General features: G+C 42.8%; 1 protein-coding gene across 4 annotated transcripts in view; it reads left to right on the plus strand.

The window, feature by feature from the left end:
• The first annotated feature begins 17,462 nt into the window (after positions 1-17,462).
• sema3fb (sema domain, immunoglobulin domain (Ig), short basic domain, secreted, (semaphorin) 3Fb) overlaps positions 17,463-18,748 on the plus strand; it is a 58,814-nt gene continuing 57,528 nt past the window's right edge. For all 4 annotated transcript variants that reach the window (XM_062395537.1, XM_062395529.1, XM_062395553.1 and 1 more), the window contains exon 1: positions 17,463-18,064. The gene's annotated coding sequence lies outside the window, so the exon portion shown is untranslated. The remainder of the gene's footprint in view (positions 18,065-18,748) is intronic.

The following is an 18,748-nucleotide window of genomic DNA, read 5'->3' on the forward strand; positions in this document are numbered from 1 at the left end:
GTGGCTGAGATGATATCAGTGACTCGCCATCTCTTTTTCTCCATGTGACGGCTGATGCCCACAAAAGAAGGAGCAGGTTTGGGCCTGAGATGAAAGGGGATGTCCGTCAGCGTGTGGGACGAGGCTGCCCACCTGCTCCGAATACCACATGACCGCACCGCTAATGAGATACCTGACTGGATTAGCAGAGGGATGCTGGAGTACAGTGTTTCATAAAGGGTCACTAGCGCTTGGCTGATTCCAGTCCAGCTCTGGTACGGAGCGGTGGCAGGACATGGATGCAGCACAATGAGGTGATTATATGTCGCTTGATAACGATGCCAAATACCAACGGTGCCATGTTGATTGAGCTGCTATCAAATGCCTACATCTGTGGCTCTGGGGACCAGGTGGTAAATGCTTATCTGAACCTCAGGAGACCCTCTCTGGTCTGTCCCGGTCTTCAGATGCCTGTCTCATATATAATATTTAACAGAGCAGTTTTATTCTGCTGTCCACTAAGTAACCCTGCTGTCAGTCATCATGGGGATATGAAACACAGGTCTACAGGCTCTTCTCGACTCTCAGGTATCAGAGGTCAAGTTAAAAAAAAGGACAGTTGTTAAATTACTCTGAACTCATACCCAGCACTTGATTAAAGGTTTTAATGGAAATGAAATAAACATTTGATTATTTACTGTATCTTGGCTCTGGGTTTGTTCTATATGGAAACAACATAACCACTTGATCCACATACATTTTTCGCGTCCATGTACAATAACTTTATGTAACATTTCTATGACACAACCATAAATGCTGAAAACTACAGAAATAAAACGATCCAAAATGTCTTGTCTGCTGTTGGGAAATGGCCCAGTTCTCAGTGTGTATGTCAGATTTACCTTACAAAAGGGGGTGGCACAGCGGAGTAAAGGATAGCGCTGTCGCCTCACTGTACGAGGGCTCTGGGTTGGAACCCTGGTTTGGTCCAGGTCGAAAACTTGTGTGGAGTCGCTATGTTTACTCCTGCCAGCGTGGGGATTTATCCAGCTCCCTCCCACAGGCCAATGACATGCAAATTGGCGTTGGGTTCATTTGAGACTCTCAGTGTCAATGTGAGTGTGAATGGTTGCTTGTCTCTACATGTCAGCCCTGTGGTGGGCTGTGGACCTGTCCAGGGTGTACACCCCCTCTCCCCAATGTCAGCTGGGATTGGTTCCATTTCACAACCCTCAAAGGATAATTGGTAGAGATAATAGATGGTTGGGTGGATGGACTTCCTCCCAAGGACCAAAGAGGAAAGTTAATTGACAACTCTAAATTGCCTTTAGGTGTGAATGTTAATGTATGCCAGCCCTGTGGCAAACCTGCCCAGGGGGTATACTGCTTCTCACCCATTGATGACATGTGGCTACACCATATCATTTGAAAGTGCAAAGTCAATGTAGAAGTTATAAATCAGTTTAAGAATATGTATCTAAAGACCCTTTTCCACTGGTCAAAAAACCTTGGATTTGTCTGCAGTGGGAATGTATTCACTCCTGGGTCAAATGACTCTACAGCAGGCACAGGTTACACTACGGCCATGGTAGTGAAAGCATTACATTGGGATGAATGTGTTTATTTGGACAGACAGTGAGGTGAGAGAGCGCTTCACTTTTTGTCACATTCATGATGTCGAGCATGACGCAACAGAAATGCAAACTCCTCTGGGACTGCAAAAGGAGTCAATCGGTCTTTTTTAGCAGGTTGACCCTTGTTTAAAATATCTACTCTCTGATCTGGTGTAAAGAGGTACAAATCTGAATTATGGTGCATTTAGCATCTAGGTGTTAACAGCTTTATTCTGTTACTTGAAAACACATGTAGAGTCATGGTTCACAGCTCCCCACAGTCAGGGCTTTATGAGGTCATTACCCCAAAGACACAGGTGCACCTCCATTACCTGTGTGTTGGGTAAGATAGTTGAGCTGATGTCAAGTTCAGCTTGGAGAGATTTCTTTAGGGGAACTTATGGCTCATCTCCAGCAACAGCAGATGTCATTTGGGGTTGAAAGGAATAGGTAACAACTTGCTGCTGATGGCTGCAGTTAGTAGATGAGACTTCAGACATGAACAGGTGCTCCAGCGTACATTCAGCTCACACTTGGACTTTGGCCCTTTAGTCTGTTACCTTCAAGCCCCAGGGATTTATAACTTATGTTGTGTTTTTTATGTAGGGAAAAGCAGTTGCGGGCTGTCAGTATTCTTGGAAACACAACAGATATGTATATTTGGACTCAGACCACAACTTTCAGCGACTGATACTAAAACAGATTACGTTTTATCACAGTCCTTTGGCTGAACCGATCATTTGAACTCTGTGAACTGATGCTAATGCAGGAGGGAGACTGAATTACTTAAATATAAATTCTGTGCTTCTGTCCACCTGATAGAAAGTGAGGGCTGATGGTGACATTACGTGACGTAATATAGTCCGATTTTATTGACCCTATTTTATCTCTGTTTATGTATGTCTGAATTTTTTTTTGATTATCTGTTCATCCATGTACTGTATGCACTGTACTGATGTTGCAATTTACACACTTCTTAATCATTAAATTTATTCACAAATTTGAATTTAGAATTTTGAATGCAGGCTTGTGTTAGCGGCCGCACACAGCACCAGCAGCCAATGTCAGTGTGCTGTGGAATTTGGTGAATAGCTCTGGGCTTACATGTGCAACATTGTACAAATTATTTGGATCACTGGTGAGTGAAATCGATGCTCAAAATACATAAAATTATTTTTTAAGAAGTCACACGTTGCCCACACAAACAAGTACAAGTAAGAGTATCTATAATAAGCTGCAGTTTCAGCTCAAGTCAGCATCTTATCAATGAGGCCATTTGCTGTCAAATTGATGAATGACAAAAATAAATTCATATCTGAAATTGGCTGAAATCACAATAAAAGGCTGAAGGTTTAGTGACCTTTTGGTTTTGACATTGATTTTACCAAACAAATAAAAACCAAAAGTGTTATTCCCATCCATCACTTGCTATGGGCACTTGACAATTAAATGGAGGCAGAGCTGAGTGCTGCTAACACAGCTCCCAAGAACATTAGCATGGCTCTGATCTAGCACATGAAAGCCAGCCGCACCACACTAGCTTCGGCTGCGCCCAACTGGAGATACTTACATGGTCTAGACACACAATGCTGGCAGAGATTCTCTTCCTTTAACTATGGGCTGGTCACCATGGATACCGCATATTCAACCGCTATTTCTATTACTCTCCACATGGCACAGTGTGAAGGCCACGCCACCTCAGAAATCTGACTCAAAGCACGAGGAATGAAAGCTGCGGCTCCTCGCGCCGATGGAGGTCATGATCACACTGACAGTTAATAACTTCATCTTGTCATGCATGAGACCAAACCGAGGCTTCGAATGAGGTGAAAAATTGAAGGTGTAAGTGGATTATGGGGGATGTGAACATAACTCGAACAGACCTACTGGTAATACCACAGCAGGGCTTCATTCACGGGATGGATACACCATCCCGTGCATACACTACAACCTCAGAGCGCCTCAATAATTCACAACCCAAAGTTTCTCTGCCTGTTTCTCCTCTCTGGTTTTATCACATATTCCTTTTGCTTGGTTGCTCCCCCGAGGGCAACAGTGTAAGGCTGGAGAATTTTCAATCTGGTTTATTCATTTTCCCCCTCCTCCATCTCCATGTCAGTCTGGATCAAACAGTGGCATCTCGTCAGCTCCAACTGACCCAAGCTGCCTCGGCCAAAGTTTCTTAAAGAGTTGGCTTGGTTGTTTACGAAGCAGCAGCTGTAACAATTTACCTGAGCATCCTTTGTTGCTTTGGAGGTCAAGAAGACAACTAACTGGGGTATTGAGGAATTTTGTGGAGAGGTTGGCATTTTGTTTTGGACAGGACTTTGGAGCTCAGTATTTACCCTAGGATCAATGCGGAATTCTTGACATGTGCCTGTCTTAGAGCATTTTTCTGGATGTTTCTTTAGAAAACTTCGTCAGTTCTGTACACTACATTAAAGAGGCATATACATCAACAGGACAACCTTGTATATAGCCATGGAACAGCTGTGCTTTGAGCTAACTGCTCACAATTACAATGTGCAACATGTTGATGTTTAGCGTAGGGGCGGGGGAACCCTTTGCCTCCGGGTCTGTAGAGCCCGAGAAACAATTGAATCCAGTCTGTCAGACAAGTCATAAATACATAAACACTCTCATGACAGCATTTCAGTTAGTCAGGGTGGTCCCTTCCAGGCGTATAACCCTCAGATCACTGTGAGGGTGAACCAAACTTTTACATGTCATCATTGACAAGTCTAAACCCAAAGTCTGTTTAAAAAATTAAAATGGGTTTTTTTTTTTCACCATTTTATTTGGATATGTGTGACAACCTGTCCCAGAGGAAATGGTCAGAGCATAGCAAGATTAAAGCAAGATACCTTTAAATACATATGTATACGTACAATACGTGCTCTATAATTGTTTATAACTTAGTATTTCAGTAAGTAGTTCTTTAATTTGATGACATCTGAGGATTATGCATTAAATGGTTCCTCTTGCAGAATTTGAAAGGCCCTTAGCAGTTTACTTCAATACACTTTTACTGTCCCCTCAAAGTAGACTCACCTTGCAGCAGCGGTAAAATAAGTCATGCAATATGTAGAAAGCCAGCATTAAGACAAACAGAGGTAGCAACTGATCCTGGAAAGAGACTTTAACTGATCTCTGTGTGTTCCTGTAAATAATACACCATTTTCTTTGACAGGCACATTTCCCTGTCAATGGCCCACCAGTGTCCTTAAGCTTCTTGTGATGTAAATACCTAGAGCAGGAAACTCCAGGGGTAGTGATCAAATGAATGTGTGTGTGTGTGTGTGTTTGTGTGTGTGTGTGTGTGTGTCTGTGTGTGTGTGTGTGTGTGTGTGTGTGTGTGTGTGTGTGTGTGTGTGTGTGTGTGTGTGTGTTTCGAGTGCACTGTATGTACATAAGAAAGAGGGTAAAAGAAATGGTGAGAAAGGACCCGGGTCAAAGAGAGACAGAGCAGGACTGAATTGTGTCAGCCTCACAGGCCGGGTCAGAGTTCACTGAGCAACATGCTCATTACAACCTCTGGTGATGTTTGACAGTGTTTGTTTGCTCAGCCTGAAAATGGATTCAAGGGTCTGTTTCTGTAACCTGCAGGCAATTCTTCTTCCCTGATGGTGATGGTATGTGTGTGTGTGTGTGTGTAGACACAAATATGTTTAAATCTGTTATCTTATTATGTTGATTGTTACTTTATGTCCATCTGTATTGAGGCTTATAAAAGCTTAAAAAAGTTAATTGCTAATACACCACCAACTGAAGAATAGCTTTCCTCTACATACAGGACCAGTGCGATTAAATGGTCACGTAATACATATATATATGTATATATATTTATTTTGTCTTAGTATGTGTTTTTGAACTTTTGACCATCCTCACACATTACTGTATATGCCACTGTATATTATGTATATATTGTATATTACACTATATTTCGGCACGAGCTGAGTGCGTGTCTAATCCCACAGATTCTCCCTTCTCTCTCAAAGCAGTACCAAAGGTCAGGTTATAGATAAAGGGTATTTACCTGCTCATGCCTTGAAGAGGGTCTCAAACTGAAAACTTGCAAAGGAAAAAATTATCTTTGCACAGGTTTGAGTGTGTGGACGCTTCTTTCATTGCATTTTATACCTCTTATCTTCTGCAGGCTACTCGGTCGAATTAGATGTAGCCTATACATTTTTTTGTCTCCCTATGATATCTCTCACAAATACACCAACCTCTCCTGACTCTTTTCTAGTTTGTCCTCTGAGACTAGATTATTTGTAATCCCCTCGTCTTTTATCTCTCCTTCCTCATCGCCGAGCTGTGTGCCACTATCCAGACCTCCATCAGAGAGGTGCTTGCTAATACATGAGCGCTGCCAGGCTGCCTGCTGTGATAGGGGGATTATCTGATCACCTGTTCCACACTGCATTCCCTCTCTCTCTATCTGGGAGAGCTGCAGGTAGTCGCAGGTGGTGTTTTCCTCCTCAGCCCTTCCTCCGTTATATATATCTCATTACCTTTTCTCACCTGCTAAGTAGGGACAGTCCTCCAATTACTCACCATTGAGGGTCTGTTGGCACCATAAAATTGTATGCATCCCTGCAGGTATTTCTCACGAGAAAAGTGGTGACAGTCAGGAATCCCCTCCATGGCCTGAACCTTTACCTTAGAGCGCACTCTCCGTGGCAACAAAAGAACCTTTCATCCTTTCTTATTCGGGAGGGAGCTGGCCTTTGTGCCCTGGAGACATCGCTAACACTTTCCTGGAGTGGGTCATTTCCCTCAGCAGTGCTTCCAATAAAGAGAGACGAGTGGTGTAAACACTTTAGCCAGATGGCAAACTATTACTCCACAGCTATAATCAAATAGCACTGTCCTCTATTTCTAAGTCAAATATAAGAACACTGCAGTATAATCTGGGACTGATCTCTTAAAGGCAGAACCCAAGACATGCAAACAGTGACCCCCCCCTTAAATGAAAACCAGGCCGACATGCTTAGCCGTTGGCTCCAGTCTGGGATGTTGTGAGCTCCTCATCAATCACATAATGATTTAAATCTGGGATCAGGTCATACTTTTTACAGAGTGGATTTATTTTTTCTTCTTTGTTTTACTTTTTAAGAAGCGTTTATGAAGCGTGATAACCCTGTCATCAATATCGCCTGGAAAGAGCTTGCGGCGAAGGATCCACCCTTGCAAATAAGTGCTATTTCTGAGGCCTGTTTTAATGACCTGGCACCGGTCCGACTGGGTGACATGCATGTATTGTCCTTAAACTCTCCTCACTTGTGTGTGATAATTACATTTATCCCTGAGGCACTTGCAGAGATCGGTTTTTCCTTTTGTAAAACTCGGAGTGAGCGCTTTGAAGTTGCGAGGAAAGTGTTCTCTAACTGTGGGTGAAAGGGTGTTTTTTCGAGCGTGAGTCATGCTAACTTGCCAGAGGTCTCGGTAAATGTCGTGCATCAGGCTAATGTTGATGCCAAGGAGCAGATCAGCGCTGCAAACCCTTCTTGAGGTGACACTGCCAGTGGGTTGTATAAGGAGAGCACAAAAGAGTTTCAGGGAAGGATAGAAACGCAGCCAATCCTTGAAACCAAAACAGTTTGTGGTTCAAAAGGTTCACGCAGAGTGCTGTTTGATGAAGTCTCCTGCGCTTGTTTGAAAGTAGCGAAAGCCAGTGTCAATTCAAACAGCACTTTGCATAAAGGATTGCTGTGTTAATGCTAAATGAAAACTATTATGGAACATGACAGATGGTCTTTAGGAGAGTGAGGGGGACCTATTTGGCATGGGCCTTCGTATAACTTGCTCATGTATGATCTTAGTCGAGAGTGATCCTCTGTAGCACTCCTCACTATCAATAATTAGAAGTGCGTAATGTCTAATGACTTGGTCACCTGGAGCCCCGGTTGAAATATCTGTAGACCACGAGATGTTATCTGATCGTGATGTCTGTTCCTGGTGTCTGCTGGGACTTCCACCCGCATCTGAACGCACTGTCGGTGGGTCTTCTTTACTGTTGCTAATGGACAGGAATACAAGTCTCCCTTTGATTTAAAGATGCAACTAGTTGAATTGAACCCTACCTAAAATTTGAAACTTTTCACATTCCACTAGACGCAAGTGCACAAATGTCCAAAAGTGAAAAGAGCAGTAATTATTAAAAAAAGAACAAGATGAAAGATTTAACCCCGTTCTTAACCTTTTCTCAATGTCAATTTGCGAAACATGAAAGTGGCCAATCACATAGGTTTAATGCTCACATTCATTTATTTATAACGTGACCAACAGCATCTGGCTGTTTTGGTTCAAGTGTTTGTTACAGTGACACATTTTCAGGGCTGTAAAATCTCATTAAAGTAGATCGTTTATGATACAGTATATGGCCTCAGTTGTTCCATGTCAATCCCAAATACCACAGGCTTGCACATGGTATTGTGTACTAGTATAGTTCATTATCAATGTATTTTGTCCTATAGAAGCACTATGAGATTCTGCTGTTCAGTTTCATGGTACAGTCGGGTTACTATGGCACAGTACATGAATTCTACCACGATGATACAGGATTACTGAAGAGGAATTGTCTATTCGTCATGCAATTTCACGGTATTGTCCTGATACTTAACCTTTCACAAGTGGCTCCATAACTCAACAGACACCTCATGGATTATATTTCATTGTCTCATTGGATCCTGAAGCAACATTCTCAGACCAACACAGCCCCCTGTGTTTTGAACCCAGTGCTGTTTTTGGTCTGATAATTCTTTGGCACTTGTCGGGTCAGTAGAAAAGTGAGGAAGTGTTATTGACGACATCCAGGGGCAAACAATGTTCAGCTCAGAAGCCACTCCCACCATGACATCATTCAGTCCCACCGGGCTTAGTTCACGCCAAAACACAATCGAGGATTAACGTATTACAAAAGGATTGATCGTGTCTGTGTAGTTTTTGTGTAAAGTCCATGAAAAGTATTGTAGTGATTAAGGATGAATCCTTGATCGAAACTTTGAAACAGTTTAGTGATGTTGACAGTGTTACTCAGTTTCCAAAGAAACTAATTCAACCCAGGCTTTGGCCTGCAGGCGCTGTGTACTCTACACGGTGAGAAGCAGAGAGCAGCCCAGACATGCAGCGCCCACAGCCCCTGCAGCACTATGGCAGACAACACAAGTACTGTACCTGACATGGAGACCAGCGGTTTTTCAAAGTACGTGCATACACATTGTTACTAAGTCACCTGTTTCCCTTAGAAGTGCCATGCAGGCATGTATCTGAACTGTCCCGTACGCTGCAGGCAATGTGGGCGTATTGTGTTCAGTATGAAGGACATCAAAGTCACGTATAAGTCCTGAAAACGCTACAGTCAGAGATGGTTCTAAGATAATTTTGAGAATGCCTGTGAAAATCCTTCCTGCTTGCCATTATTTATGATTCAAGGGTGAGTCTGATGTGCCAATAAATGTGGGGAGTTTTGTGTTATTTCCCCCGGCGCACATATACTGCATTTCACTCTCAGTAGCACGGCAACAGAAAGAGATAACATGAGTCAGCATTTGTGGATTTGGCACAAGAGAGAACAAGTGGTTTCAGGATGTCGTGTTGTAACAGTTTACCCCCTTTGTAAAAAGTTGAGTTTCCATCATTATTGGGTGGTGCGCCTGCAAGTATAGAGTCACCCACTAATGTGTGTAGGACACACCCTGAATATTGGAACTGTTAACCATGGCAGTGAAGTTCTGTGAGGTGGTAGAGAGGAAAGAGGCAAACGTGATCAGGCAGAGGAGCATAAGTTCAGCTTCTCGTATTTATGGGATTGTTATGTGATATAATATAACGTCCTCAGCTATTCTTGGAGGGGGGGAGTCACCATGGAGCACTGCAACTTTGATATCTTACAAGTGTTTGGCTTACGGTGAGTGAGCCAGGCTGTGATAGATGAAAAGAAAGAATGAAATGACGGAGCCTATAGAAATAGTAAAAGAACTGCGCATGTGACGTAGGAAGCCAGCGTTCCTGTTTATACTTTAAAACCTTCATTAGTGGGATGAGTTTCAAAAGTGATCCTTTTCCATTACCACAGCTGGAGACATGATCAAACAACAGATGCTCTATCTCGTCTCTTGTGTGTGAGATATCCTGGTGTTCAGATGATCAAATATTGGAACGGTTGTTTGAGTCTGATGTGTTACACATTGTTAACTTTGTCCCAACAGTGCACTCTTTTACTAGTGATTTAGTTTCAGACAATAATGATAAAAGATGTCACCGTGAAATTTGTTTAAGTTATTTCACTATTTTGTGACAAGGTGTTTGAGAAGGTGTGAGCTTAACTCTTAATGTGGTTCATACTATTTGTGTAAGCCCATTCAGGGAGGTCATAGTTCATACTACAATGTTCTAATTAAATCATTGATGCAACAATGTAACAACATAAACATAACATAAATAAAAAGAAACATCCAGTGGGAATTGGGGCTACTGAAAGTCAGGCAATCTAATGAGTGGAAGCTATTGAAATTATTTTGGTGTTTAAAATCCACTTGACATCTTGACTTCACTGCACTGGGCTCCATCTCTTTCACAGCCCAGTGTAAAGTTATTTTAATCACACACAAGGCTCTGAAGGGCCCTGGAGTATAAATCCCCCTCTTACAAAAACCTATTCAGCTCCCACAGTCTGAGTCTTCCAACTGCTTTAAAAACAGGAGAATTGAACCTGTACAAGTTCTGGCTCCTCAGCTCCTGATCAGCTATCCATTGAGAATCAGATCTGGATATGAAGCAGGTCTTAATATAAATATAGATTGTGCATATTGCTTGAAAAAAGCTGTAATAAATAGAATTATTATGATTAATTATCATATTTTACAGGGTTATTATAATCTATTCACGTTTTTCTGTTGATGCTGCTACTGTTTCATTGTAGGTCTGTGATTGTACATTGTGATTCCATGTATTGTTGTGTCTCCTCTTCACCTCTTCAGCTGTTTTGTGCAGCTCTACTTTCCTCAGGCCTTTCACCAACTCGTAGGGGACATGTCTGACCTTTCTTCCAGCTCATGTTGACTCTTCATTCCGAGGTAGAAACAGCAATATAAAGAACAAAATAACAAGATCATCTTGGAGAAATGTTGAACCCTTTGTGTGATGCTGCATTCTGATCTATTGGAGTGTGAAGAATTTGGTAACTCAATATGACATTAATAATACAGAGGTTCAAAAACTTTTCATCCCCTTATAATAAAGAAAATGACGTTCCCCAACATGTGACCCCAGTAATCCCAAATGACATTAATATGAGTGAGGTCATCAAAAGTCACCAATGTGCACATGATCCGTTGTTTCCTGTGTGGCTGTGATAAACCTGCTGCAACTAACACTGTCAATAATATGTCATTATCACCTCAGGAGTCACATGGAGACAGAGAAAAATCGAAGTTTTATTCTTGCTTTTCGGGCAATTATGGCTAAAATATGACATTAAAAATGTTATCTTGCTTCGACTGAGTCTTGTGATCCCCAGGGGGCCCTGTAATATTAGATATTAAAAGACTGTGATTTAAGTTGCAGGGCTGGTCTACTGGGTTAGTCTGAGTCATATTGCTTCGGATGAGAGTCATGGGATGTATTTTTTTTTTTGTACTTCATGGGTGGAATGGGTGATGGGGTGGGAGAGGGAGGGAGTATCCTGTCCCTGTAGAAACAATAGCTGTGCGAGCCAGTGCTGAGGGTTTGCGTGATTAGTTCCCATAGAGGGTTCGAGATAACCTTACAGCTCTGGCATTCTTGGCAACTCCCAACCCCTCAACCAGGCCAGTTTACATGGTTGGCATGGAAATATAGAGACACAGTGAAGTATCAGCTCGGGAGAACAATGGTGGCACAATGTTTGTGGTTTCACCGGTTGGGTTCAGTCGACTGTGGTGTTTGCCTTGAGTATCGGCGAAGGTTTATCAGTTTGGATGGAATAAGATAGCACTGACATATATCGTGATTTATTAGTATTACTTAAAATGAAAAGAATCAAGGTTTGTTGATACATCAAAGTGAAGGGGATATTTGGCTTCCACAACAACTCAAATTAAAATGCTGAAATATTTGCTGTATTTGTTCATCCTTTTCTGCGTTCGGGCATTTTAATTCAGTGTGATTAATTAGGTATTTTTATACGGGTTTGGCCCTTCAAGCTTTTGTCCTATCTTGACATTAACACCCGTTTGAACTTGTTCGTATTGGCTAAAGATTTCTGCAATCAAATCATGACTTGTTCGAAAGGTACGACTGACGGAGCAGGCTGGGACGGATATCAATTTCACCCCCAGCGCTAACAAGACCGGAGCTCAGTCAGATCAGTGGATCTATTAATATGGGTCAGAATGGAGGACTCATGACATCAGTGTCCGTTCAAAGGAAGTGACCGAAAGCACAGAGGAAGTGATGCACTCTTATCCACCAGGGGTCCCGTGACATCCTCAGGAAGAGAGGCAGTGCCAAGCTACCAGCACAATAGATTACGAGGCGAATGGGAGTGAGAGAACAGATTGTTTATCCTACCACTGGTCTCCACCTTAGTGGCAGTCGCTTAGGTAGGAGTTGAACTGTTCAGAGGGGAACCTACGCTTTTCTGTTGGCTGTCAACCTTCAGAGGTGCAGCACATGATCTTCTGACAGAGGCACAAAGAGAGGAGTCGGGAGGGAGTCGTTATTAGCGCTGGTTGTGCAATGGGTTTGTGGTAAGTGAGAGTTGGAGCAGTTGTTACTGCAGCTCTGGGAACAAAGTAGGTGCCATGTGGTCTGTTTTTTTATACGATCAGCACAAGATGAGGCAACACCTCAGCTGCAGAAATGTGACATAAATCGGCCGTTCAAATAACATGAGTTATCCATACATCCATTACCAATAATCCTTTAATGGAGAGCACGGACAAATCCCAGTTTATTTAAGGCAATAAGAAAGGTTGCCAGTATCGCAGGGCAAGCATACAGAGGCCACATCGACGTTTCTACATTTTCGTTTGAAAACGCATCTCTGCAACGGATTCGCCAGGCGTCCACACTACTCCAGAATTTTAGAAATGCTTGACAAGAGAAGTTTCCTACTAACTTTTTTTAGTTTATCTCTGAGGCTCCTTTTTAGCCTGGATCAGCAGAAATGATCACAATCGCTTGCCCAGCTTCTAAGTCATGAAGATTTGCCGATTCGTCAGGCTCCTATCAAATGACCCCCTTCCGTTAGCCTCGGCTACCAGTGCGGAACGTAACATGGATAATCAATTGCAAGTGTTGCTGACCCTGTTGTCTTTGCTAACAGCTGTTGTGCAGATACATTCTGCTTCTTACAATGCTACAACTGCTAACATGTGTAGGAAACCAACTGTTATTGTTCTAATCAAATCCATGAAATGCTAGATAACTTTCTGTCTGTATTTAGATTTGTCTAAAGATCCATTCTTCCAATCATCTTTAAACTTGGCAGATGTATTAATGATCACAGGTTATGCTCTGTGGTGTTCTTTAGTTGGTTCACAGGAAAGTTGAAATGACCCTTGCCTTCATGACACTTTGCTGCTTCACCAGAGCAGGACTTGGACAATTTATAATATGCACATGCAAAGGTTTAAGAAAGGCTGAAGTCACCAGAGACGACACTTTCTATACTATCACCCACAGAAGAAGAGCAGGAATGGCAGCCAGCTCCGGCAGTAACAGACAAGTTCTTCTGTCCCTAAACTCTTTCGCCAAGAATGCCAAGTAATCCTCCCACTCTGCACTGGTTTATTTCAGTTCTTCATTTACTTGTTTATGTCTGTTCAGCAAATATGAAACTGGAGCCAGTTATCACAACAAAAAATGACATGTTGTGGTTAAGGAAGGACTTGTACCACCTCAGTGCACAATCCACTCATGATGCTAAATGTGCATCTAAACACTTCAGTGGTTCACTGATGTAATTCAGTTTTACCTTTTTCTGTAATGGTGGACAACGTAAACTTTCTCCTCAATTGGAACCTCCGAGAAAGTTAGTGTGAAGACGAAGAATGACTCACACTTATTATGAATCATGTAGGACCCACCTAGAGGACTTGGATGTGTTTCTTTTTTGTCTTCCACTCTGTGAAATCACCATGCAACTCTTGCTAGATGGATTATTTGTTCTTAAGCTGCACATTGACAGCCAGAGAACGACCCCAGACAACCAGCCTCGGAGAACAGAGCTGTATTGAAAGCCTCAAAGTGGGTTGGCCGGTTCTCCCACTGCCAATGTCGCGGTTTGTGATTTTATTCAATTACAGAGTGTTTACCTTTCGCATAATGTCAACGCTGATGTAGAGCAGTGGTGGGTCGAAATTAACTCACCTGTTCCTCAACACACACATTATATTGTTTCCAATACACTGACGCTGTGGCAAGGGTTTATTATTTCAGCTCGGTCAGGACCAGCGTACGGCCCTCGTTGCTTTCCTCGACCGATGTGTGAAAAGTGGAAGGAAATCAAAGCCATTTCCTTCATTCTGGCCGCTGCGGGTTGTGGTTCCCTGGGGCTGCCGGAGTGAGACTGGCAGTAAAGTATTGAGGTCTGGGAAGTGGATGGAGTGCCAAGCACTGCCAAAAGCAACAGAGGAAACTGTTGCTCAAAGGCACCAACCACAGGTAGGGGGAAAAGGAAGGTGGACCAAACTCTGAATTGTAATCACTGCTCCGAGGAGTCACATACTTTTATTCAGTGTGATCACAGAGTCTGAAATCCCCTTCTTCCCTTATCCCCCTCCTAATTTGTTCATTTGCTTGTTTAACCGACACACTCACATTCCGTCACTCACTTCAGGAGATGAGAAAAGTTTCTCCTTAACACTCTTAAGTAGTTGAACAAGTTTTATACTGTTGAGTAGTTCTCCCATGATCTAGATATGATGCTTTTCCTTTCTCATTTAAATGCTAATAACTTTGAGGACATCATCGACAGAGAGTGCTGGGAGCAAAGCTTTTCTCCTATCTGGTCACAGCACAAGGTGAGCACCTGCCTCCTGAATTTAAAATATTACTAAACCTGGATGTTGGCTCAACAAGGCAGCTGTAGCTTTGTTTGATAGCATTGTGTATGTGTACGTGCACCCACACGTGTGGCTGTGTTTGTGTGTCAGAGTTTTTGTGTTAGCCACGAACATAATACTTACAGGAATCATTTTACTGTCAGAGTCAAAGCAAAAGTGAAACAAATTTTCCCAGTTGGGCCTGAAAAAACTTTCCTGGAAAAAAATACCTCAGATTGTGATCGAATAATTGTGACTAAGTAACACATTCAAAAGTGATATATTTCTTTTAACAAGATTAAAATTGGAAAATTCGAAATTACATGACAGAATTTAATCCCAGACATGAACTACTACTTTGACAATTAACTTATTGCTATTGAAGTTGATATGTAAATTATTTTCCGAGGACAAGCTTAAGGTGGAGACGATATGTAACATATTTTGATAAAAGAGAATCAAGAAAGAGAGAAAGCCGGAACATCATGAAATAGACAAAGTAGAGCCGCAGCAACAGAAAGATCTTATCGCTCCATGTTTTTCCAGATAGAACCTGAGATCTTTCATGGTTCTGCACAGCACAATTCCACAAAGCAAATCTCTGCAGCCTGCGCAGTGTGTCACATCTGTCTGCTCACACTGAAACTGGGACTGTGGTGCAGATGTTTGCCTGAACTGTGCAATAATCCCTGATGCCGATTTAACACCTGGCACCTGTTCATGCCCCGCAGACAGAGTCACACAGAAAGCACTCACACGTCGGCTGGAATGCAGGTTTTCCTGCGGAACATTAAAACAACTTCATACACCACTTAAATAGATGTCAACTGCGGCTCGGAGTCATACGCTGCCAAGATTTTTATCATAAATATTTCGGTTCAGGCCCACTTAGGAGCAACACATCCTTCTGGGTAGAGTATACACTCACCTTGGATTCCCATCAAGCAGAGAAACGTATGCGCAGATGGAGAACGGGGCCTGCCAGCTGATTGTTTTGTCCCTTTCAGGGAACTGGACCTGGTGAGGAATGTGCAGCGATGTGGCTTTGGAGGAGCTGAAGGAACCGAAAATGTGCTGTGTCTTCGCTGAATAGATAAGCTGTCCAGAAGTGGAAGACGTCCACTTGGAGTGATCGGACGGATCCTTTTCTATTTGACCTCTGCCAAGTCACTTTGAAAAAGAACCTTTGTGCCGGGTCAGACTGCTGAGTTAAGGCTGCGGATAAAAGTTTGAGCTGGACAGCTTCTTTTGACCCCATTGAGCACTCAGCTGAACACCTTACCAACTGTCTCCCCAGCTCATTGATGGGATTAATGGTGAATCCAGCGCACACAATTTAAAGCCCCGGATTGCATGAGGTGCAGATAATGCAGGTGTGAAAGGACAGTGAGTGAAATATGATTAAAAATGCATTAATGTTTAATTTCCTCAATGGGCTTTAGAAAATCTTCGCTGGCGCTACCTGGGTGACTTGGAAGCGTCCAATCAGTGTGTGAATAGAGGAGCAAATTTAAGCATTTTAATCGCCATTTTCTGTGTACCATCAAATGAACTACATTTCTCCTCCTTCGTCAAATCAGTGGCTTTGACCAAGATAAGACTTTTAATTTCTGACAAGTCGGAGCTAACAATCACTGCATTGTCTGAGGTCTAAGTCACCAAAATGGACTTGGCAGGTCAAATATTCAATGGGGGGAAAGTCAGTGTAACGCTGTATTAAACTTGTAAGGGGATGAAAGTTTCACCCGGTGAATGGGAAAGTTAATATAAGTTATCTTATCTATGTATAACACAATTTGAAAAAGTATTATTAAACCTGAGCATGGAACCAGATAGTAAAAAGATTTATTTTTGAAGCCACTCACTTGTTGATTGAGGGGAAGGGAACACGCGGAGGCTCCATTTAAGCCTCCACACCTCATGTGTGGGTGGCAGATGGTGGCTCGCCGGTTGTCACAGCGATAGAAGATGAAAATACAGTCGACTGATCCAAAGCAAGCAAACACCTCCTCCGGGAAAGACACTCTGCTGTACTATAGCAGCTGCAGGAGGAATGGAAGACTTTTTTTCCCCCTGTTAAGGGAAAGAATGATGGTCCTAGAGTGCACCTTCAGTTATCTGTGATATAAATCAAGGAAACTCAAACCTCTGGTGTACAGATTTCTGGAAAACACTGACTGACACCATAAAGCACCCCTGGATCCAAATGTGTGCTAAATCTGCTCCATGTCTTTTCAATTTGAAACCGAAAGTTTTCCAGCACATTTAGAATATCAGCATAGAAACTAACAGATACTGTCGGGGACTGTTGTGTTTAATTGTTTAAGTGTCAAGTTGTGCAACCACATACTCGACTGCATGATCTGGATTTGAATATGTGCTTGCAGAGATAACATTTGTGAAAAGTTGGTGTGATTAAACATATATTTCAAATTTAAATAAGAACAACTTTTGGGTTTGCAAGGTTGTGAGACGATGACGAAGATGTCACGAGAGTTCGTGGTGATAAGAGCCGGAGCCAATTTCGATGTGATGTAAACAATAACATGTGATCTCTGGAGCAGAATGAAAACGTTACGTCCTCTGTCTGCTGCGCCTCTTGTGAAACACAAACTGCTGAGAGAATCTACAGACAATTCTTTGTAAAGTTCCTCCACAGGACAACGGCTATAGAGAGACCCTGGCCAAGCTGGGATTCGATCAGGGAACCTTTTTGCACGAAGCTACAGTGCAAATCACTGAATTATTATTATTATAAAAATGCATATTATATTATTAGTATGATTATTATTATGATTGGAACCTTGTTTTTCTTTGTTCAATAATCAGATAGATCCAGGAGGATACATGTGCCCGTGCTCCCCCTGACACCACAGTACAGTCATACGACTGTCTCCCTGCCCCTCAGCTGGCTGATGGGCGGCTCGGCTGCGCGCTGCCCGCCCTGTGGGTGTGTTCACGGCAGATCGGCCTGTGCATCCACCTGCTGGTGCCCTCCTCCCTCCCTGCAGTCAGTCAGTGTGTGAGTGAGGAGCTTTAACTTTCCCGAGGAGCGCACGCTGCATGCCTGGACCTCTCCGCCCCCCCCACAGGGACTTTAGTTCTCAACTGCTGCTTCTTCTCCTTCTCTTCTTTTTTTTCCCACGAGATGTTGATCGCTGCCGTGCGACCACAGCCGCCTCGCGGTCTCGCACGAGATTGAACTAGGGGAACATTTTTCCCACCACCCGCTCAGCGCGCCAGCTCCGGGGCCAGTCGCAGCGCACAGCGCGCAGGTAGCTGAACACCAGGGACTGATCCCCAGGCTGCGCCCGGATTCTCTGCTCTGATTATTGGTCGTTTGTACTTGGAGGCGAAAGTGAGCGATCTGTTGGAATTGGTTTGTTCAATGACTTCTAAGCCTGGATCTGAAGTTCTATTCGGGGATCTGTAATCTGCAAGGTAAGCTTGTGTCTTCGCTTTCTATTCTCTATTTCATTTCTTTGGCGGAAAATAGAATTAAATCTTTTATTTCTCATTTGGTTACCTGCAGCATTGTCTCTTTTAATTTCTATTATAAATATTTAAATGACATATATAAATCATATTACTAATAAAATCAAATAGAACGCAGCTTTAGTTCTTTACCAGCGTTAGTATTCTTTTAATTGCTGTTCGGTTTAGCGCGCGCTCCAATAGCGCACCAGACTGTTTACAGTTCTGTCGTCCATGTGTGGCCAAGGCTGCCAGTCTGTTACACACACACGCACACAAACACGCACACGCACGCACACACACACACACACACACACACACACACACACACACACACGCGCGCAGACTTTAGACTATTATCTTTAAGCATTTTTTTTCTTCTTCACTTCCATTGTCAGTGTTCACACCAGAGCAGGATGATTTGTATCGTCTCAGTCTGTTGTAAATGTAACAGGTGATCAGAGTGGATCCTTTATTATTCACTGGATAAACCAGCCCCTCTGTCTTAGGTGATATGCTGTAACTTTTAGTACCTGAAGTATAACCTTGTACTTCATATACTGCAGATATATTCAGCTGAGAGCAACAGTGGCTCTGAACTGCTTTTTTTTTTTCCCACTGAAGATTTATTTGGATGAGTGTGATCACATA

This window comes from Platichthys flesus, chromosome 2, assembly GCF_949316205.1.
Source record: "Platichthys flesus chromosome 2, fPlaFle2.1, whole genome shotgun sequence".
NCBI classification, from domain to species: domain Eukaryota; kingdom Metazoa; phylum Chordata; class Actinopteri; order Pleuronectiformes; family Pleuronectidae; genus Platichthys; species Platichthys flesus.